This window comes from Pseudophryne corroboree, chromosome 11, assembly GCF_028390025.1.
Source record: "Pseudophryne corroboree isolate aPseCor3 chromosome 11, aPseCor3.hap2, whole genome shotgun sequence".
In the NCBI taxonomy this organism is placed as follows: Eukaryota; Metazoa; Chordata; class Amphibia; order Anura; family Myobatrachidae; genus Pseudophryne; species Pseudophryne corroboree.
The window spans coordinates 170,428,511-170,449,123 of record NC_086454.1 but is presented as its reverse complement, the minus strand read 5'-3'; positions in this window follow the sequence as shown (position 1 = coordinate 170,449,123).

Below are 20,613 nucleotides of genomic sequence, written 5' to 3'. Positions count from 1 at the left end.
ATAGCAGTACGGTAGGCCACTGCTGTACCTACCTCTGTGTCGTCACTCGTCATCCATAAAGTATACTATCCATCCATCTACATTGTATACCTGTGGTGGCTTTAAGTTGTGCGCATTAAAATATGGAGAACAAAAATGTGGAGGTTAAAAAAATAGGGAAAGATCAAGATCCACTTTCACCTCGTGCTGAAGCTGCTGCCACTAGTCATGGCCGAGACGATGAAATGCCATCAACGTCGTCTGCCAAGGCAGATGCCCAATGTCATAGTACAGAGCATGTAAAATCCAAAACACAAAAGATCAGTAAAATGCCTCAAAAATCAAAATTAAAAGCGTCTGAGGAGAAGCGTAAACTTGCCAATATGCCATTTACGACACGGAGTGGCAAGGAACGGCTGAGGCCCTGGCCTATGTTCATGGCTAGTGGTTCAGCTTCACATGAGGATGGAAGCACTCATCCTCTCGCTAGAAAAAGAAAAGACTTAAGCTGGCAAAAGCACAGCAAAGAACTGTGCGTTCTTCGAAATCACAAATCCCCAAGGAGAGTCCAATTGTGTCGGTTGCGATGCCTGACCTTCCCGACACTGGACGGGAAGAGCTTGCGCCTTCCACCATTTGCACGCCCCCTGCAAGTGCTGGAAGGAGCACCCGCAGTCCAGTTCCTGATAGTCAAATTGACGATGTCACTGTTGAAGTACACCAGGATGAGGATATGGGTGTTGCTGGCGCTGGGGAGGAAATTGACAAGGAGGATTCTGATGGTGAGGTGGTTTGTTTAAGTCCGGCACCCGGGGAGACACCTGTTGTCCATGGGAGGAATATGGCCCTTGACATGCCTGGTCAAAATACAAAAAAAATCAGCTCTTCGGTGTGGAATTATTTCAACACAAATGCGGACAACAGGTGTCAAGCCGTGTGTTGCCTTTGTCAAGCTGTAATAAGTAGGGGTAAGGACGTTAATAACCTCGGATTATCCTCCCTTATACGTCACCTGCAGATCATTCATCATAAGTCAGTGACAAGTTCAAAAACTTTGGGTGACAGCGGAAGCAGTCTACTGACCACTAAATCCCTTCCTCTAGTAACCAAGCTCCTGCAAACCACATTACCAACTCCCTCAGTGTCAATTTCCTTCTTACCCAGGAAAGCCAATAGTCCTGCAGGCCATGTCACTGGCAAGTCTGACGAGTCCTCTCCTGCCTGGGATTCCTCCGATGCATCCTTGAGTGTAACACCTACTGCTGCTGGCGCTGCTGTTGTTGCTGCTGGGAGTCGATCGTCATCCCAGAGGGGAAGTCGGAAGACCACTTGTACTACTTTCAGTAAGCAATTGACTGTCCAACAGTCCTTTGCGAGGAAGATAAAATATCACAGCAGTCATCCTGCTGCAAAGCGGATAACTGAGGCCTTGGCAGCCTGGGCGGTGAGAAACGTGGTTCCGGTATCCATCGTTAATTCAGAGCCAACTAGAGACTTGATTGAGGTACTGTGTCCCCGGTACCAAATACCATCTAGGTTCCATTTCTCTAGGCAGGCGATACCGAAAATGTACACAGACCTCAAAAAAAGACTCACCAGTGTCCTAAAAAATGCAGTTGTACCCAATGTCCACTTAACCACGGACATGTGGACAAGTGGAGCAGGGCAGACTCAGGACTATAGGACTGTGACAGCCCACTGGGTAGATGTATTGCCTCCCGCAGCAAGAACAGCAGCGGCGGCACCAGTAGCAGCATCTCGCAAACGCCAACTCGTTCCTAGGCAGGCTACGCTTTGTATCACCGCTTTCCAGAATACGCACACAGCTGAAAACCTCTTACGGCAACTGAGGAAGATCATCGCAGAATGGCTTACCCCAATTGGACTCTCCTGGGGATTTGTGACAACGTCAGCAATATTGTGCGTGCATTACATCTGGGCAAATTCCAGCACGTCCCATGTTTTGCACATACCTTGAATTTGGTGGTGCAGAATTATTTAAAAAATGACAGGGGCGTGCAAGAGATGCTGTCGGTGGCCCGAAGAATTAAGGGCCACTTTCGGCGTTCAGGCACCGCGTACAGAAGACTGGAGCACCACCAAAAATACCTGAACCTGCCCTGCCATCATCTGAAGCAAGAGGTGGTAACGAGGTGGAATTCAACCCTCTATATGCTTCAGAGGATGGAGGAGCAGCAAAAGGTCATTCAAGCCTATACATCTGGCCACGATATAGGCAAAGGAGGTGGAATGCACCTGACTCAAGCACAGTGGAGAATGATTTCAACGTTGTGCAAGGTTCTGCAACCCTTTGAACTTGCCACACGTGAAGTCAGTTCAGACACTGCCAGCCTGAGTCAGGTCATTCCCCTCATCAGGCTTTTGCAGAAGAAGCTGGAGACATTGAAGGAGGAGCTAAAACAGAGCGATTCCGCTAGGCATGTGGGACTTGTGGATGGAGCCCTTCATTCGCTTAACCAGGATTCACGGGTGGTCAATCTGTTGAAATCAGAGCACTACATTTTGGCCACCGTGCTCGATCCTAGATTTAAAACCTACGTTGTATCTCTCTTTCCGGCAGACACAAGTCTGCAGGGGTTCAAAGAACTGCTGTTGAGAAAATTGTCAAGTCAAGCGGAACGTGACCCGTCAACAGCTCCTCCTTCACATTCTCCCGCAACTGGGGGTGCGAGGAAAAGGCTAAGAATTCGGAGCCCACCCGCTTACGGTGATGCAGGGCAGTCTGGAGCGAGTGCTGACATCTGGTCCGGACTGAAGGACCTGCCAACGATTACTGACATGTCGTCTACTGTCACTGCATATGATTCTCTCCCCATTGAAAGAATGGTGGAGGATTATATGAGTGACCGCATCCAAGTAGGCACGTCAGACAGTCCGTACGTATACTGGCAGGAAAAAGAGGCAATTTGGAGGCCCTTGCAGAAACTGGCTTTATTCTACCTAAGTTGCCCTCCCTCCAGTGTGTACTCCGAAAGAGTGTTTAGTGCAGCCGCTCACCTTGACAGCAATCGGCGTACGAGGTTACTTCCAGAAAATGTGGAGAAGATGATGTTCATTAAAATGAATTATAATCAATTCCTCCGTGGAGACATTCACCAGCAGCAATTGCCTCCAGAAAGTACACGGGGACCTGAGATGGTGGATTCCAGTGGGGACGAATTAATAATCTGTGAGGAGGGGGATGTACACAGTGAAAGGGGTGATGAATCGGGCGATGATGATGAGGTGGACATCTTGCCTCTGTATAGCCAGTTTGTGCAAGGAGAGATTGATTGCTTCTTTTTTGGTGGGGGCCCAAACCAACCAGTCATTTCAGTCACAGTCGTGTGGCAGACCCTGTCGCTGAAATGAAATGATGGGTTCGTTAAAGTGTGCATGTCCTGTTTATACAACATAAGGGTGGGTGGGAGGGCCCAAGGACAATTCCATCTTGCACCTCTTTTTTCGTTCATTTTTCTTTGCATCATATGCTGTTTGGGGAGTATTTTTTTGAAGTGCCATCCTGTCTGACACTGCAGTGCCACTCCTAGATGGGCCAGGTGTTTGTGTCGGCCACTAGGGTCGCTTAGCTTAGTCACACAGCTACCTCATTGCGCCTCTTTTTTTCTTTGCATCATGTGCTGTTTGGGGAGTATTTTTTTGAAGGGCCATCCTGCCTGACACTGCAGTGTCACTCCTAGATGGGCCAGGTGTTTGTGTCGGCCACTAGGGTCGCTGAGCTTAGTCACACAGCTACCTCATTGCGCCTCTTTTTTTCTTTGCATCATGTGCTGTTTGGGGACTATTTTTTTCAAGAGCCATCCTGTCTGACACTGCAGTGCCACTCCTAGATGGGCCAGGTGTTTGTGTCGGCCACTTGGGTCGGTGAGCTTAGTCACACAGCTACCTCATTGCGCCTCTTTTTTTCTTTGCATCATGTGCTGTTTGGGGAGTATTTTTTTGAAGGGCCATCCTGCCTGACACTGCAGTGTCACTCCTAGATGGGCCAGGTGTTTGTGTTGGCCACTTGGGTCGCTGAGCTTAGTCACACAGCTACCTCATTGCGCCTCTTTTTTCTTACCATCATGTGCTGTTTGGGGAGTATTTTTTTCAAGTGTCATCCTGTCTGACACTGCAGTGCCACTCCTAGATGGGCCAGGTGTTTGTGTCGGCCACTAGGGTCGCTTAGCTTAGTCACACAGCTACCTCATTGCGCCTCTTTTTTTCTTTGCATCATGTGCTGTTTGGGGACTATTTTTTTCAAGTGCCATCCTGTCTGACACTGCAGTGCCACTCCTAGATGGGCCAGGTGTTTGTGTCGGCCACTAGGGTCGCTTAGCTTAGTCACACAGCTACCTCATTGCGCCTCTATTTTTCTTTGCATCATGTGCTGTTTGGGGACTATTTTTTTGAAGGGCCATCCTGCCTGACACTGCAGTATCACTCCTAGATGGGCCAGGTGTTTGTGTCGGCCACTTGGGTCGCTGAGCTTAGTCACACAGCTACCTCATTGCGCCTCTTTTTTTCTTTGCATTATGTGCTGTTTGGGGACTATTTTTTTCAAGTGCCATCCTGTCTGACACTGCAGTGCCACTCCTAGATGGGCCAGGTGTTTGTGTCGGCCACTAGGGTCGCTTAGCTTAATCACACAGCTACCTCATTGCGCCTCTTTTTTTCTTTGCATCATGTGCTGTTTGGGGACTGTTTTTTTCAAGTGCCATCCTGTCTGACACTGCAGTGCCACTCCTAGATGGGCCAGGTGTTTGTGTCGGCCACTTGGGTCGCTGAGCTTAGTCACACAGCTATCTAATTGCGCCTCTTTTTTTCTTTGCATCATGTGCTGTTTGGGGAGTATTTTTTTGAAGGGCCATCCTGCCTGACACTGCAGTGTCACTCCTAGATGGGCCAGGTGTTTGTGTCGGCCACTTGGGTCGCTGAGCTTAGTCACACAGCTACCTCATTGCGCCTCTTTTTTTCTTTGCATCATGTGCTGTTTGGGGACTATTTTTTTCAAGTGCCATCCTGTCTGACACTGCAGTGCCACTCCTAGATGGGCCAGGTGTTTGTGTCGGCCACTAGGGTCGCTTAGCTTAGTCACACAGCTACCTCATTGCGCCTCTTTTTTTCTTTGCATCATGTGCTGTTTGGGGACTATTTTTTTCAAGTGCCATCCTGTCTGACACTGCAGTGCCACTCCTAGATGGGCCAGGTGTTTGTGTCGGCCACTAGGGTCGCTTAGCTTAGTCACACAGCTACCTCATTGCGCCTCTTTTTTTCTTTGCATCATGTGCTGTTTGGGGACTATTTTTTTGAAGTGCCATCCTGTCTGACACTGCAGTGCCACTCCTAGATGGGCCAGGTGTTTGTGTCAGCCACTAGGGTCGCTTAGCTTAGTCACACAGCTACCTCATTGCGCCTCTTTTTTTCTTTGCATCATGTGCTGTTTGGGGAGTATTTTTCTGAAGTACCATCCTGTCTGACACTGCAGTGCCACTCCTAGATGGGCCAGGTGTTTGTGTCGGCCACTAGGGTCGCTTAGCTTAGTCACACAGCTACCTCATTGCGCCTCTTTTTTTCTTTGCATCATGTGCTGTTTGGGGACTATTTTTTTGAAGTGCCATCCTGCCTGACACTGCAGTGCCACTCCTAGATGGGCCAGGTGTTTGTGTCGGCCACTTGTGTCGCTTAACTTAGCCATCCAGCGACCTCGGTGCAAATTTTAGGACTAAAAATAATATTGTGTGGTGTGAGGTGTTCAGAATAGACTGAAAATGAGTGGAAATTATGGTTATTGAGGTTAATAATACTATGGGATCAAAATGACCCCCAAATTCTATGATTTAAGCAGTTTTTTAGTGTTTTTTGAAAAAAACACCCGAATCCAAAACACACCCGAATCCGACAAAAAATTTCCGGTGAGGTTTTGCCAAAACGCATCCGAACCCAAAACACGGCCGCGGAACCGAACCCAAAACCAAAACACAAAACCCGAAAAATTTCCGGTGCACATCACTACTTTGTACTAGATAGTACACTAGATAGTCAAGATTGACTTGCCTGCACAGTCTATCTAGCCTTACGATACCGACCCAAGGGAGTACGCATTGGGATCGAATCTGTATCACAAGCTGCCTAATACCTTGAGATATGCACTAACTTTTCATAAGATTTTGACTATATAGTCAAAATCTTACAGATTTATCTCACCGTGTGTACACACCATTACAGAGAGCATAAAATACACAGTGAGTTCCAATATACAGATTTTTTATTAAAACGTTGCTAAAATATCAATTATGTCCTTATATCCTTAAATGCATTAACAGATGACAGTCTCCTCACATAACATGGAGGTTTGATTTCTCATAGATGAACAGATTGCTTCTTTCATGAGATCCTCTTTCCAATCATACAGGTTGGAAGTTGCATCAAAGCATAATAGAATACCCTATTACCCTGTCATCTGTTAATGCATTTAAAGATATAAGGACATAATTGATATTTTAAATTACTCTCTGTAAGATACTGTATATTGATAGATATATTAACATAAGAGGGGTCAGGAATACACCTCCACTAGGGCACCAATTTCACTATTGTTGTGTTATATTTTCACAGACACATATATACACACTGTATGAAAAGGGGCTCTCTCCCCTCTTGTCTGTAGGGAGCGGAATTACATAGCTGTAGGACTGCGGGCTTCTGTGTGGAGCCTTTGATTTAGACTGTCAGTGAGCCCGGCAGGTGGTTTTCCTGCTGGGCTACCCGGCAGTTCAGTGGCGGTGGCAGGGACATACAGAAAAGCGACAGCGCAGCAACATTCATAATGATGCCAATACAGCATGGACCACAGGGACTGGACAAAGTGATGGGGTAAAAGGAGTGGGGAGAGTGTAGGGGGCCTGTTAATTGTTTTCCAAGTTAAATTGAGCAGTTGGAGCATACACTTTAAAAAGCAATATTGGCACTGTGGCCCCGTTTTTTGTGTCCCTGATCCTTGGGGGCCCCCTGAACCTCGGGCCCTGTACAAGTGTCCCCTTTGTCCCACTGTGTCGCTGGGCCTGTGTATACTAGATGTGTCTGTAACACCCAGCACTGGAAGGCTGTATACTAGAGACACCGGTAGCACTCAGCCAGTGGCGTAACTACCACCCCGCAGCCACTGCAGAGGCTTGGAGGCGCAGGACTGCAAGGGCGCTACCACTGATTCAGTGTCCTTCCTGCTGCTGGGACCTGTGACTGCCAGTCTCCCGGAGCAGCACCTGCGGTCCTGCACCTGTGAGGGGGCGTGGTGTGGGAACGGGTGGGATGGAAGCACTGTATGCCACAGATTTTCAACCTTTTACAACTCGCGGCACACTGAACAAGATTTAAATATTGCCAAGGAACACTCAAATATGGTGATGCATGGTGCAGTTGCGTGTCTTAGGATGTCATGTCTCAGCTTCTCTATAGGTAACGCCTGAGCCACATCTGAGAAAGCCAGAAGAGCCCAACACTGCCCTTGCCCAAAATTAGAACTGGCTCTGTAACCACTAACCCCACCAGTATTGATCCTTCCAGGGCCTCGGTAGCAGCAAAACACTGAAGGGCCTGGCTCTGTTTCTCTGGCGGCACACCTGGAGACTGCTCAGGGCACACTAGTGTGCCACGGCACAGTGGTTGAAAAACACTGCTGTATGCACTAATTAATGCATTTTCAGCAGTGTGGTACACCAACTGGGTGCTGCCATCCAGGATATTGTCTGCACAGGCAAACCCCGCTCCGACCTATCCCCCTCTTCTGCTGCTGCTCGGACCCGTGCGGCCACCTGCTGCCACACCATAACCTGGAGAAGACTACATAGAGCTGCACAAAAGGACGTGAGGCCACGAGTCACGCACACGGGAGCTGAAGGCAGGGCTTGCCCAGATCATGACAGAGTTTCTGTTCTGCAGTTCCTGGTACTATAGGATAGTAACTATTCAATGCTGGATTAATTGCAAGTAACCCTGATCAAAATCTAGAGATGTGCGGCGGGCACTTTTCGTGTTTTGGTTCTAATCCCCCGCTCGTGTTTTGGTTTTGGGTTGGTTTTGCCAAAACCACCCTTTCCTGTTTTGGTTTTGGATCTGGATGATTTTGGAAAAAAACATAAAAACAGCTAAAATCACAGAATTTTGAGGCAATTTGATCCTATGGTATTATTAACCTCAATAACATTCATTTACACTCATTTCCAGTCTATTCTGAATACCTCACAATATTGTTTTTAGGCTAAAAGGTTGCATCGAGGTGGCTGTATGACTAAGCTAAGCGACACAAGTATGCGGCACAAACACCTGGCCCATCTAGGAGTGGCACTGCAGTGGCAGACAGGATGGCACTTTTAAAAACTAGGCCCCAAACAGCACATCATGCAAAGAAGAAAAAAAGGTGCAAGATGGAATTGTCCTTGGTCCCTCCCACCCACCCTTATGGTGTATTAACAGGACATGTACACTTTTTAACAAACCAATCATTTCAGCGACAGGGTCTGCCACACGACTGTGGCTGGAATGGCTGGTTTGTTTGGGCCCCCACCAAAAAAGAAGCAATCAATCTCTCCTTGTACAAACTGGCTCTACAGAGGCAAGATGTCGACCTCATCCTCCGATTCCTCACCCTTTTCACTGTGTACATCCTCCTCACAGAGTATTAAAGTATTAATTCGTCCCCACTGGAATCCACCATCACAGGTCCCTGTGTACTTTCTGGGGGCAATTGCTGGTCAAGGTCTTCCCGGCGGAATTTATAAATCATTTTGATGAACATCATCTTCTCCACATTTTCTGGAAGTAACCTCCTACGCCGATCGCTGACAAGGTTACCGGCTGCACTAAACACTCTTTCAGAGTACACACTGGAGGGGGGGCAACTTAGATAAATTAAAGCCAGTTTGTGCAAGGGCATCCAAATTGCCTCTTTTTCCTGCCAGTATACATATGGACTGTCTGACATGCCTACTTGGATGCTGTCACTCATATAATCCTCCACCATTCTTTCAATGGTGACAGAATCCTAAGCAGTGACAGTAGACATGACAGTAATCGTTGGCAGTTCCTTGAGTCTGGACCAGATGTCAGCACTCATTCCTGACTGGCCAGCGGGTGGGCTCGGAAATCTTATCATTTTCCTCGCAGCCCCAGTTGTGGGAGAAAGTGAAGAAGGAGCTGTTGACGGGTCACATTCCGCATGAGTTGACCATTTTCTCACCAGCAGGTCTTCCGGAAAGAGAGACACTACATAGGCTTTAAACCTAGGATCGAGCACGGTGGCCAAAATGTAGTGCTCTGATTTCAACAGATTGACCACCCTTGAATCCTGGCAAAGCCAATGAAGGGCTCCATCCACAAGTCCCACGTTCTTTGCGGAATCACTTCTTCTTAGCTCGTCCTTCAATTTCTCCAGCTGCTTCTGCAAAAGCCTGATGAGGGGAATGACCTGACTCAAGTTGGCAGTGTCTGAACTGACTTCACGTGTGGCAAGTTCGAAGGGTTGGAGAACCTTGCACAAGACGGAAATCATTCTCAATAACGCTTGAGTCAGGTGCATTCCCCCTCCTTTGCCTATATCATAGGTGGATGTATAGGCTTGAATGGCCTTTTGCTGCTCCTCCATCCTCTGAAGCATATAGAGTGTTGAATTCCACCTCGTTACCACCTCTTGCTTCAGGTGATGGCAGGGCAGGTTCAGGTGTGTTTGATGGCGCTCCAGTCTTTGGCACGCCGTGGCTGAATGCCGAAAGTGGCTTGCAATTTTTCGGGCCACCGACAGCATCTCCTGCATGCCCCTATCATTTTTAAAAGAATTTCTGCACCACCTGTCGAAGTCAAAAATATTACATAGAGAGAACATACAGACTACACACAATATGAGTTGCTATGCTTGCAAATACGCGCAGCGAGCACAGCAATATATGGTAACACATGCATTTACACGGACATGCCACAGAGATAGATTCGACACTTATTTCATACAGCACATAATTATAACAAATCAAGTGCCAGACATCATAATGATTTAAAATTATATAATGGAGTAACGTCATGTATGCGTATTATTGGAGCGGAGCAAGATAGACATGTCATATTTGGTATTAAAGCAACCAGGTTAATGTGTAGATTCCTTTGATACATGTTATTAAGTTGTAGGACATTGCAACAAGTAGTTATGATTAAATGTATGAAAGCTAAAATCACTCTTATTAGGACAATGGACATTCCAAACAGGTGGTGGACAGGAAACTCAGGCCAGCCCTTTTGATGTCTTCAAGGCTGAACCTGGTTAGCATACGAACAGACCAGTGACTCATCATGAATGAGAAAGTTCCCTCCCTTAGTCTAGATGTGTGCACTCCCCCAAACTAGATAACACATTGCTGATCAGACATACACAGGAGTTAGTTGCTGTTTTGTCCAAGACGATGGTGGAGATGTTGCCAGACCAGTTCCTGTATTTATTTGCTGAGAGAGAGATATATTAAGAGGAGGATGCATTGAGGGAATGGTATGGTATGCTGGCCTGTAACTGTATGTATTTTGTATTAACTGCTTACTGTATAAATTGTAACCATGTAACTATATGTATACTGTGCATTGTGATATATTGAATACATATCCTTTTAATAACAAATATATACATCAATGAGCTTTGGAACTCAGATAATGTGTGGGTGTATTCTTTTCTCTAAAGGGATGTAGTGTTTTGAGATGTACAGCGCACTTTTATCGTATATGGTAATAAGATGCGACTGGCATCTGCAGTATATATTAGAGCGGGCATTTTAAATATTTGTTAGAAAGCAATTTGGTATTTACACACCAAATTAATTATATGTGCAAAACATGGGGCGTGCTGGAATTTGCCCAGATGTATTGCACGCACAATATTGGTGGCGTTGTCCGATATCACAAATCCCCAGGAGAGTCTAATTGGGGTAAGTTATTGTGCAGTGATGGCCCTCAGTTTCTGTAAGAGGTTGTGAGTGGTTTGCCTCCTACGGAAAGTGGTGATACATAGCGTAGCCTGCCTAGGAACAAGTTGGCATTTGTGAGATGCTGCTACTGGTGCCGCTGCGGGAGGCCATACATCTACCCAGTGGGCTGTTCCAGTTATATAGTACTTAGTCTGCCCTGTTCCACTTGTCCACATGTCTTTGGTTAAGTGGACAGTGGGTACAACGGCATTTTGTAGGACACTGAGGACACTTTTTCTGACGTCTCTATACATTCTCGGTATCACCTGCCTAGTGAAGTGGAACCTGTATGGGATTTGATACCGGGGACACAGTACCTCAAACAATTCTCTAAGTCCCACTGAACTAATGGTGGATACCGGACGCACGTCTATCACCAACATAGCTGTCAAGGCCTTAGTTATCCGCTTTGCAAAAGGTTGACTGCTGTCATATTTCATCTTCCTCACAAAGGACTGATGGACAGTTAATTGCTTAGTTGAAGTAGTACAAGTGGTCTTCCGACTTCCCCACTGGGATGACGATCGACTCCAGGCAGCAACAACAGCAGCGGCAGCAACAGCAGGCATACCACTCAAGGATCCTCCCGAGAAATCCCAGTTAGGAGAGGACTCCTCAGTCTTGCCAGGGACATGGCCTGCAGGACTACTGATGTTCCTGACTGAGGAGAAAGTTGACGTTGAGGGAGTTGGTGGGGTGGCTTGCAGGAGCTTGGGTACAAGAAGAAGAAGATATTTAGGTGTCAGTGGACTGCTTACGCTCTTACCCAAAGTTTCACAACTTGACCCTGACTTCTGATGAATGCGCTGCAGATGACGTATAAGGGAGGATGTTCCTAGGTGGTTAACATCCTTACCCCTACTTATTACAGATTGACAGAGGCAACACACGGCTTGACACCTGTTGCCCGGATTTGTGGCGAAATAATTCCACACCAAAGAGGTGGCTTTTTTGGTATTTTGCCCAAGCATCACAATGGGCTTCTTCATCCCACGGACAACAGGTGTTTTCCCTGGTGCCTGATTTAAACAAACCACATCACCATCAGAATCCTCATCATCAACTTCCTCCTCAGCGCCAGCAACACCCATATCCTCATCCTGGTGTACTTCAACAGTGATATCTTCAGTTTGAATATCAGAAACTGGACTGTGGGTGCTCCTTCCAGCCCTTGCAGGGGGCATGGAAATGGTGGAAGGAGCCACCTCTTCCCGTCCAGTGTTGGGAAGGTCAGGCATTGCACCCACCGACACACTTGGACTCTCCTTGGGGATTTGTGATACCATCTTAGAACGCACAGTTCTTTTCTGTGCTTTTGCCAGAATAACTCTTATCATTTTTCTAGTGGGAGTATGAGGGCTTCCATCGTCATGTGAAGCTGAACCACTAGTCATGAACATAGGCCAGGGCCTTAGCCACTCCGTGTCGTAAATGGCATATTTGAAAGTTTACGTTTCTCCTCAGAACATTTAAATTTCTTTTTTTGGGTCTTTTTACTAAACTTTGGCTTTTTGGATTTTACATGCCCTCTACTATCACATTGTGCATCGGCCTTGGCAGACGACGTTGATGGGATTTAATTGTCTATGTCATAACTAGTGGCAGCAGCTTCAGCACTAGGAGGAAGTGGTTCTTGATCTTTCCCTATTTTATCCTCAAAATTTGTGTTCTCCATTATTTTTCTGGAGTTATAAAACAATATGCGGTACAGGAGAGCGTACCTCTACACCACACAGGGCAAAACCTGTGAAAATTATTTGGATTAAATATTAATAACCCCTTTATGTGGAGTAAATAATATACAGGACAGGACAGCACCATTGAACTTATATGGCAGCACCATTGGACTGGACTCGTACAGAATTATATGGCAGGATCACTGGATTTATATGGCAGTACCGTTGGACATATACGGCAGTATCACTGGACTGGACTTATACGCCAGTACCACTGTAATTTTACGGCAGGATCACTGGACTTATATACCAGTACCACTGGAATTATATGTCAGGATAATTGTAATTATACGGCAGGAACACTGTAAGTATACAGCAGTACCGGTGGACATATACGGCAGTATCACTGGACTGGATTTATGCGCCAGTACCACTGTAATTATATGGCAGGATCATTGTAATTATACAGCAGGATCACTGGATTTATAAGGCAGTACCGCTGGACATATACGGCAGGATTACTGGACATATACGGCAGTACCACTCGACATATACTGCAGCACAGGGACGCCACCACTGGACTGATGCAGGACAACACAGCACCACTGCAATGGACTGAAGTTATACAGCAGCACTGGACATATGGCAGCAGAGGACACCACCACTGTGACTGGACTGATGCAGCACAAGACACGGACACTGAGGACGGAGACACGTCCTCTCTCTACACTCTCCAATGCCGGAGTGAAAATGGCGGGGACGCGCGGCTCCTTATATGGAATCCAAACCCTGCGAGAATCTGACAGCGGGATGATGACGTTTTGCCTTGTTCTGGTTTCTGAGTCAGGCTGGAAATCCTCGAGCCTGACTCGGATCCGGGCTCAGGTAGTGAAGTCCGGTAAGGTTCGGTTCTCTGAGAACCGAACCCGCTCATCTCTATCAAAATCCCTCACAACATTAATCCGTAGTCCACATGAGGCCCTGGTATGAATTTTCTTACATTTATGTACCCCAGAATCTTGTTGGTTTTAGCCGTGCCCTCACTATTTATTTCTTAGGTCACATTTGTTTGTACTGTATTCTGCTATTAAATTCTTTCTGCAACACCCTGACTACTGTGTGACATATTAATTTGCACCCTACTGTGTTGCTTAACATGTATATGGGCCCTATGGTGTTGCATAATATGACTATGGGCTCTACTGTGTGGCATAAATTTAATATGGGCCGTACGGTGTGGCATGATATGAATATAGGGCCTACGGTGTGGCATAATATGAGTATGGGACCTACAGTGTGGCATAATATAAATATAGGGCTAACTGTGTGGTAAAATATGAATATGGGACCTACGGTGTGGCATAATATGAATATGGGGGGTCATTCCAAGTTGATCGCTAGCTGAATCTGTTCGCAGCGCTGCGATCAGGCTAAAAATCTGCAGTTCTGCGCATGCGGCGCAATGCGCACGCGCGATGTACGGGCACAACAAACAATGTAGTTTTGCACAGGGTCTAGCGATGCATTTCAGTCGCACTGCTTGCCGCAGAGTGATTGACATGAAGTGGGCGTATCTGGATGGCAACTGACCGTTTTCAGGGAGTGTGCAGAAAAACGCAGGCGTGCCAGGAAAAACGCAGGCATGGCTGGGTGAACGCTGGGCGGGTTTGTGACGTTAAATCCGGAACTGAATAGTCTGAAGTGATCGCAAGCGCTGAGTAGGTTTTGAGCTACTCTGAAACCACACAAAAATTTTATGTAACCGCTCTGCGATACAACCGTTCACAGTTCTGTTAAGCTAAAATACACTCCCAGTGGGCGGCGGCATAGCGTTTGCACGGCTGCTAAAACTAGCTAGCGAGCAATCAACTCGGAATGACCCCCATGGTACCTACAGTGTGGCATAATATAAATATGGGACCTACAGTGTCGCATAATATGAATATGGGACCTACAGTGTGGCCAGTGGCGGAACTATAGAGTGGAGGGCCCAGGTGCCCCCCGTCCCCTTTTCACTGCAGCCGCCGCTGCACCCCTTGGCCCATCTAGTCTGCCTGTGTACACACATATACTAGGGTTCAATTTTGTTGGGAGCCAATTAACCTATCAGTGTATTTTTGGATTGTGGGAGGAAACCGAAGTAGCCAGGGGAAACACACACAAGTACGGGTAGAACATACAAACTCCACACAGTTAGGGCGATGGAGGGAATCAAACCCATGAACTCTGTGCTGTGAAGCAGTAATGTTAACCATTACAGTACACTACTGATTCTACAATAAATAGATTTATACAAAAAGCATCAGTGAAAATTGAAATCTGCAACTATCTACCACAAACCGTTCCAGGCCACACAACACAACACAACACAACACAACACACTGATACACAGTACATGAGCTTTCCCACAACTTTTGACCAGACCTCCATCCTTCCTGTGCCTCAGGGCCAGTGGGGCTTGGGCGACTAGGTCATCCTGCTGCTCCTGACTTCTAAGTCTTGCAGCAGCCACCATGGTGCCAACGCCCCCACCATCCTCTTCTGCTTCACTCCTCCTATTAATCCTCCTTGTTGGTAATGAATGCGATTCCTGTTATGTGCAGTCTGCCGTCCACCTTGCTGGCTGCTCCTCTCAGCGCAGCCTGAATGATACAGGGGGGTAGGTGCAGGGATGGTGCTAGGGTGTACAACACCCCCCCCTTCAAACTATAAATTTGTGCCCTCCTAGAAATATGGAGGCAAAATAGTGGTTGGTGCACTACACACACATACACACACACACACACACACACACACACACACACACACAATACCCAGATACCATCCCCTCTTGTACACTACAATGCCGACACTCCACCTCATACACTGCAACACCCAGACACCCACCACCCGTACACTACAATACCCAGACACCCACCACCTATACACTACAACACCCAGACCCCCCCATACACTACAGCACCCAGATACCCCCCCATACACTACAGCACGCAGGCACCCCCCTCAACACTACAACACCCAGACACCCTTCCTCATACACTACAGCACCCAGACAACCCCCTCCTCATACACTACAGCACAGACAACCCCCTCCTCATACGCTACAGCACCGACAACCCCCTCCTCATACGCTACAGCACCCAGACAACCCCCTCCTCATACGCTACAGCACCCAGAAAACCCCTCCTCATACACTACAGCACCCAGACAACCCCCTCCTCATACACTACAGCACCCAGACAACCCCCTCCTCATACACTACAGCACCCAGACAACCCCCTCCTCATACACTTCAGCACCCAGACAACCCCTCCTCATACACTACAGCACCCAGACAACCCCCTCCTCATACACTACATCACCCAGACAACCCCCTCCTCATACACTACAGCACCCAGACAACCCCCTCCTCATACACTACAGCACCCAGACAACCCCCTCCTCATACACTACATCACCCAGACAACCCCCTCCTCATACACTACAGCACCCAGACAACCCCCCCTCATACACTACAGCACCCAGACAACCCCCTCCTCATACACTACAGCACCCAGACAACCCCCTCCTCATACACTACATCACCCAGACAACCCCCTCCTCATACACTACAGCACACAGACAACCCTCTCCTCATACACTACAGCACCCAGACAACCCCCTCCTCATACACTACATCACCCAGACAACCCCCTCCTCATACACTACAGCATCCAGACAACCCCCCCTCATACACTACAGCACCCAGACAACCCCTCTTCATACACTACAGCACCCAGACAACCCCCTCCTCATACACTACAGCACCCAGACAACCCCCTCCTCATACACTTCAGCACCCAGACAACCCCCTCCTCATACACTACTGCACCGACAACCCCCTCCTCATACACTACAGCACCCAGACAACCCCCTCCTCATACACTACAGCACCCAGACAACCCTCTCCTCATACACTACAGCACCCAGACAACCCCCTCCTCATACACTACAGCACCCAGACAACCCCCTCTCATACACTACAGCACCCAGACAACCCTCTCCTCATACACTACAGCACCCAGACAACCCCCTCCTCATACACAACAGCACCCAGACAACCCCCTCCTCATACACTACAGCACCCAGACAACCCTCTCCTCATACACTACAGCACCCAGACAACCACCTCCTCATACACTACAGCACCCAGACAACCCCCTCCTCATACACTACAGCACCCAGACAACCCCCTCCTCATACTCTACAGCACCCAGACAACCCCCTCCTCATACACTACAGCACCCAGACAACCCTCTCCTCATACACTACAGCACCCAGACAACCACCTCCTCATACAGTACAGCACCCAGACAACCCCCTCCTCATACACTTCAGCACCCAGACAACCCCCTCCTCATACACTACAGCACCGACAACCCCCTCCTCATACACTACAGCACCGACAACCCCTCCTCATACACTACAGCACCCAGACAACCCCTCCTCATACACTACAGCACCCAGACAACCCTCTCCTCATACACTACAGCACCCAGACAACCCCCTCCTCATACACTACAGCACCGACAACCCCCTCCTCATACACTACAGCACCGACAACCCCTCCTCATACACTACAGCACCCAGACAACCCTCTCCTCATACACTACAGCACCCAGACAACCCTCTCCTCATACACTACAGCACTGACAACCCTCTCCTCATACACTACAGCACCGACAACCCCCTCCTCATACACTACAGCACCGACAACCCTCTCATCATAAACTACAGCACCGACAACCCCCTCCTCATACACTACAGCACCCAGACAACCCCCTCCTCATACACTACAGCATCCAGGCAACCACCCCTCATACACTACAGCACCCAGACAACCACCTCCTCATACACTACAGCACCCAGACAACCCCCTCCTCATACACTACAGCACCGACAACCCCCTCCTCATACACTACAGCACCCAGACAACCCCCTCCTCATACACTACAGCACCCAGACAACCCCCTCCTCATACACTACTGTAACCCTGATTTAGGGTTTAAACAACACTTATACTGAGGTAGTTATAATATGGTGACTAAAATGGAGTATAAGCCTATATATTATTCATATAAAAGTTAATGGATGTTGTAATACTGTATGCATGTTTTGAGGTAAATAATACAGTTCACATATATGTAATTGTATGTACATTGATGTAAATGTAGTGGTGAATACAATTAAGGCTTATTTTATGGTTTCACAGTGTATCTAAAGGGTTAATGTCCTTGTGCTCCTAACTGTCAATCACCTAGTGGGGTGATTGCCAGTGGGCGGGGCATCACCTCAGAGTGGGTCATGTGACTACTAGAGAGGGGTGGAGAGGTGCTGTGAGTGTAGCTGGGGGAGAGACTACATATCCCTTGGTGAGAGGACATAGTTTTTTGCTGCTCCGGCCGTCGCCCGCATTAGAGCTGAGTGGTATACATTGCGGCGGCCGGAGGGGGCTTAGTGTGTGTAGCCAGAACAGGGCTTCCTTACTGTAAAGGTGGTGACAGCAGCATTGAGACTCAGCACTGTTCACAGAACCCGGCATTAGCGCTAGTCAACTCACCCAGCAGTATTGGAAGGGCGCACCTATGACAGGGAGACAGAGCGGGTTCCTTCCTACCTATTACCGGCACAGACTCTGACAGCCACAACAAAAAAGCCAGGACCAGCAGCAGAGGCTCCATTCTGTGTGGCTGTAAGTGTAAGGGAGGAGTCGGGGGAGCATCCTGCTGCAGCATCACTAGATCTTAGAAGTGTGAGTGCATAATCCAGCCATTTATATTACCCCTACACTAAGCACAGCAAGCCATAGGTGACTATGGTACATAGTCAATTTCATATTGGGACTAAGGACTCCAGGGCTAGGCCGCAATAATGGCTATTAAGCAGGAGGATAGTAATGGGTCACAGTAGTCAGAGTGACCTATAATTACAGTTCCATGTATGGCTTAATCATAGTGCTAAGGAGAAGGTAGAAAGCACTGGGTATATATATGTAACAGGAGGAGTGGAGTGAAACTTGAACTGTTTAACGCTTCATAAATAGTTTTAAAGCTCCCCCATATATCAGCATCACATCAGTCAAAGGAGAGCCAGAGACATTGTTCCGCAGCGCTAAATAGAAAGTAACACCCTAAAGCTGCCACCTAATGTGTGTATTTATGCCCCTGAATTAACAGAATTAGAGTCAAGGACATTAAAGGTAGCCATACTACAGTGACATTGGATGGATGTTAAAGCCTCTTAGCCACAAAGGATTAGAATATCATCCCGATTCAAGGACTAGCTTGTGGCATTTTAATACAACTGTGTTATATGTATATTCGTGAACCCGTAAGAAGGACTGACACGTAAGAGACTATTAGTTTTAAAGTTAAAGGATTTGAGCTCGCTGTGACTATGATAAGAGAAACAATCTCTTGCAGATATATTTAATATAGACTCATCCTAAGAGACAACAATAATTTGAGGCATACAGGAATCGAAAAGCTATATATGCTCTGAAATATAGAAAGCATCAGCTACTTCAAATGGACACAAGGACGCAGCATAACAAAGGTTTATCATACCAGATTCTTAGGAGTTTAGTTTAATACTGGACAACTACGGTAACATTTTTACTGAGGAAAGGATACAGATTCCTTGGTAATCAACTGTTGATGTTACTATCTATGAGCTAAATAGATACTTTCTGTTATCTGCCAAGGAGGAACTATAAGTAACCTTATAGGAGAAAGTAATCGCTACCATAAGTAGACTGAGCCAAACATCTTTCTCTTTAACTGAAGGGAGAACTGATAGTTGATACTAAAACATAGTGTCAGACATTCTGTATTAACTGCTGTTATTTTTAGGAAGTTTATGGGCCCTTATAGTGCACTATCATATTAAGAGTACCCGGGTCACTCTAACACCTAAGGGTGTCTTGAAAAGAAAAAGGATTTGTTGTATTGCATGCAGGTACTGTGTATAGGCCTAATTGACAGGGGGTTAGCATGGATTAATGACTTAAAGGGGAATGTGTAATTGATGAAATGTTAATGTATACTTAATCCATTTGGTACTGGTCATTAAAGTGTTATACTTTCCATGTGTGTCTGGTCCGTCTGGAAGTTGATCTGAAGATCCTGGAAGAAAGAGACAGGTATATTAGATAATATATCTATGATATAAGGGAATCATCCCCTAAGGATAGAGATCAGGCTTACTCAAGCAAGCCTTAACGGTAGTTAAATACTACACATAGCTTGAGTGGAGGCACAGCTATTAGGTAACCATCCCTTAATAGAATACATAGACAGCTCTCGTTCAAGGTATTGAGGGTAGGGTTACATTTGGAGGCACTGCTGAGATAGAAGTTACACTCAGGCCCTGTTACACCACAGGTGTCAGCTGCCATTAATTATTATTGATAAAGTCATCACATCCCTAAAAATAAAATACAAATATGGGAAAGAAGCAAAGGAACAGGGAGAAGGTTGGACATAAAGCCATTGCTGTATCAGTTGGGAGAGTTGAAGCCAATAGAGAATGTAAAAGTACGGACAAACAAGAGTACCATAAGGGACCAGGCTTAAAGGAAGAGGTGACATGCAAGTTTGTGGGAACTTTTGTAAATAACCTAGGTGTGAAAAATTAAAAAATATTAGATGTCCCTGTAGAGTTGGAGAAGAGAAAGAAAAAATCAAAGGACAAGAAAGTCAGACTTGATCCCCACCTAAAGGATAGTGAGGGAGGTGTTAGTGACAACCTTGCTCATACTTTGGTCGCTAACATGGATTATGGAATGAAAGGAGATAAGAATGTTCTACCACTGAAAGAGAGAGTTCCAGGGGAAGTGAAGATAGATGTAGGTATACAGAAATTAGAAACTGTGCTAAAGCAAATAGCTGAGGATTATAAGAAACATGGACAATTAGTAT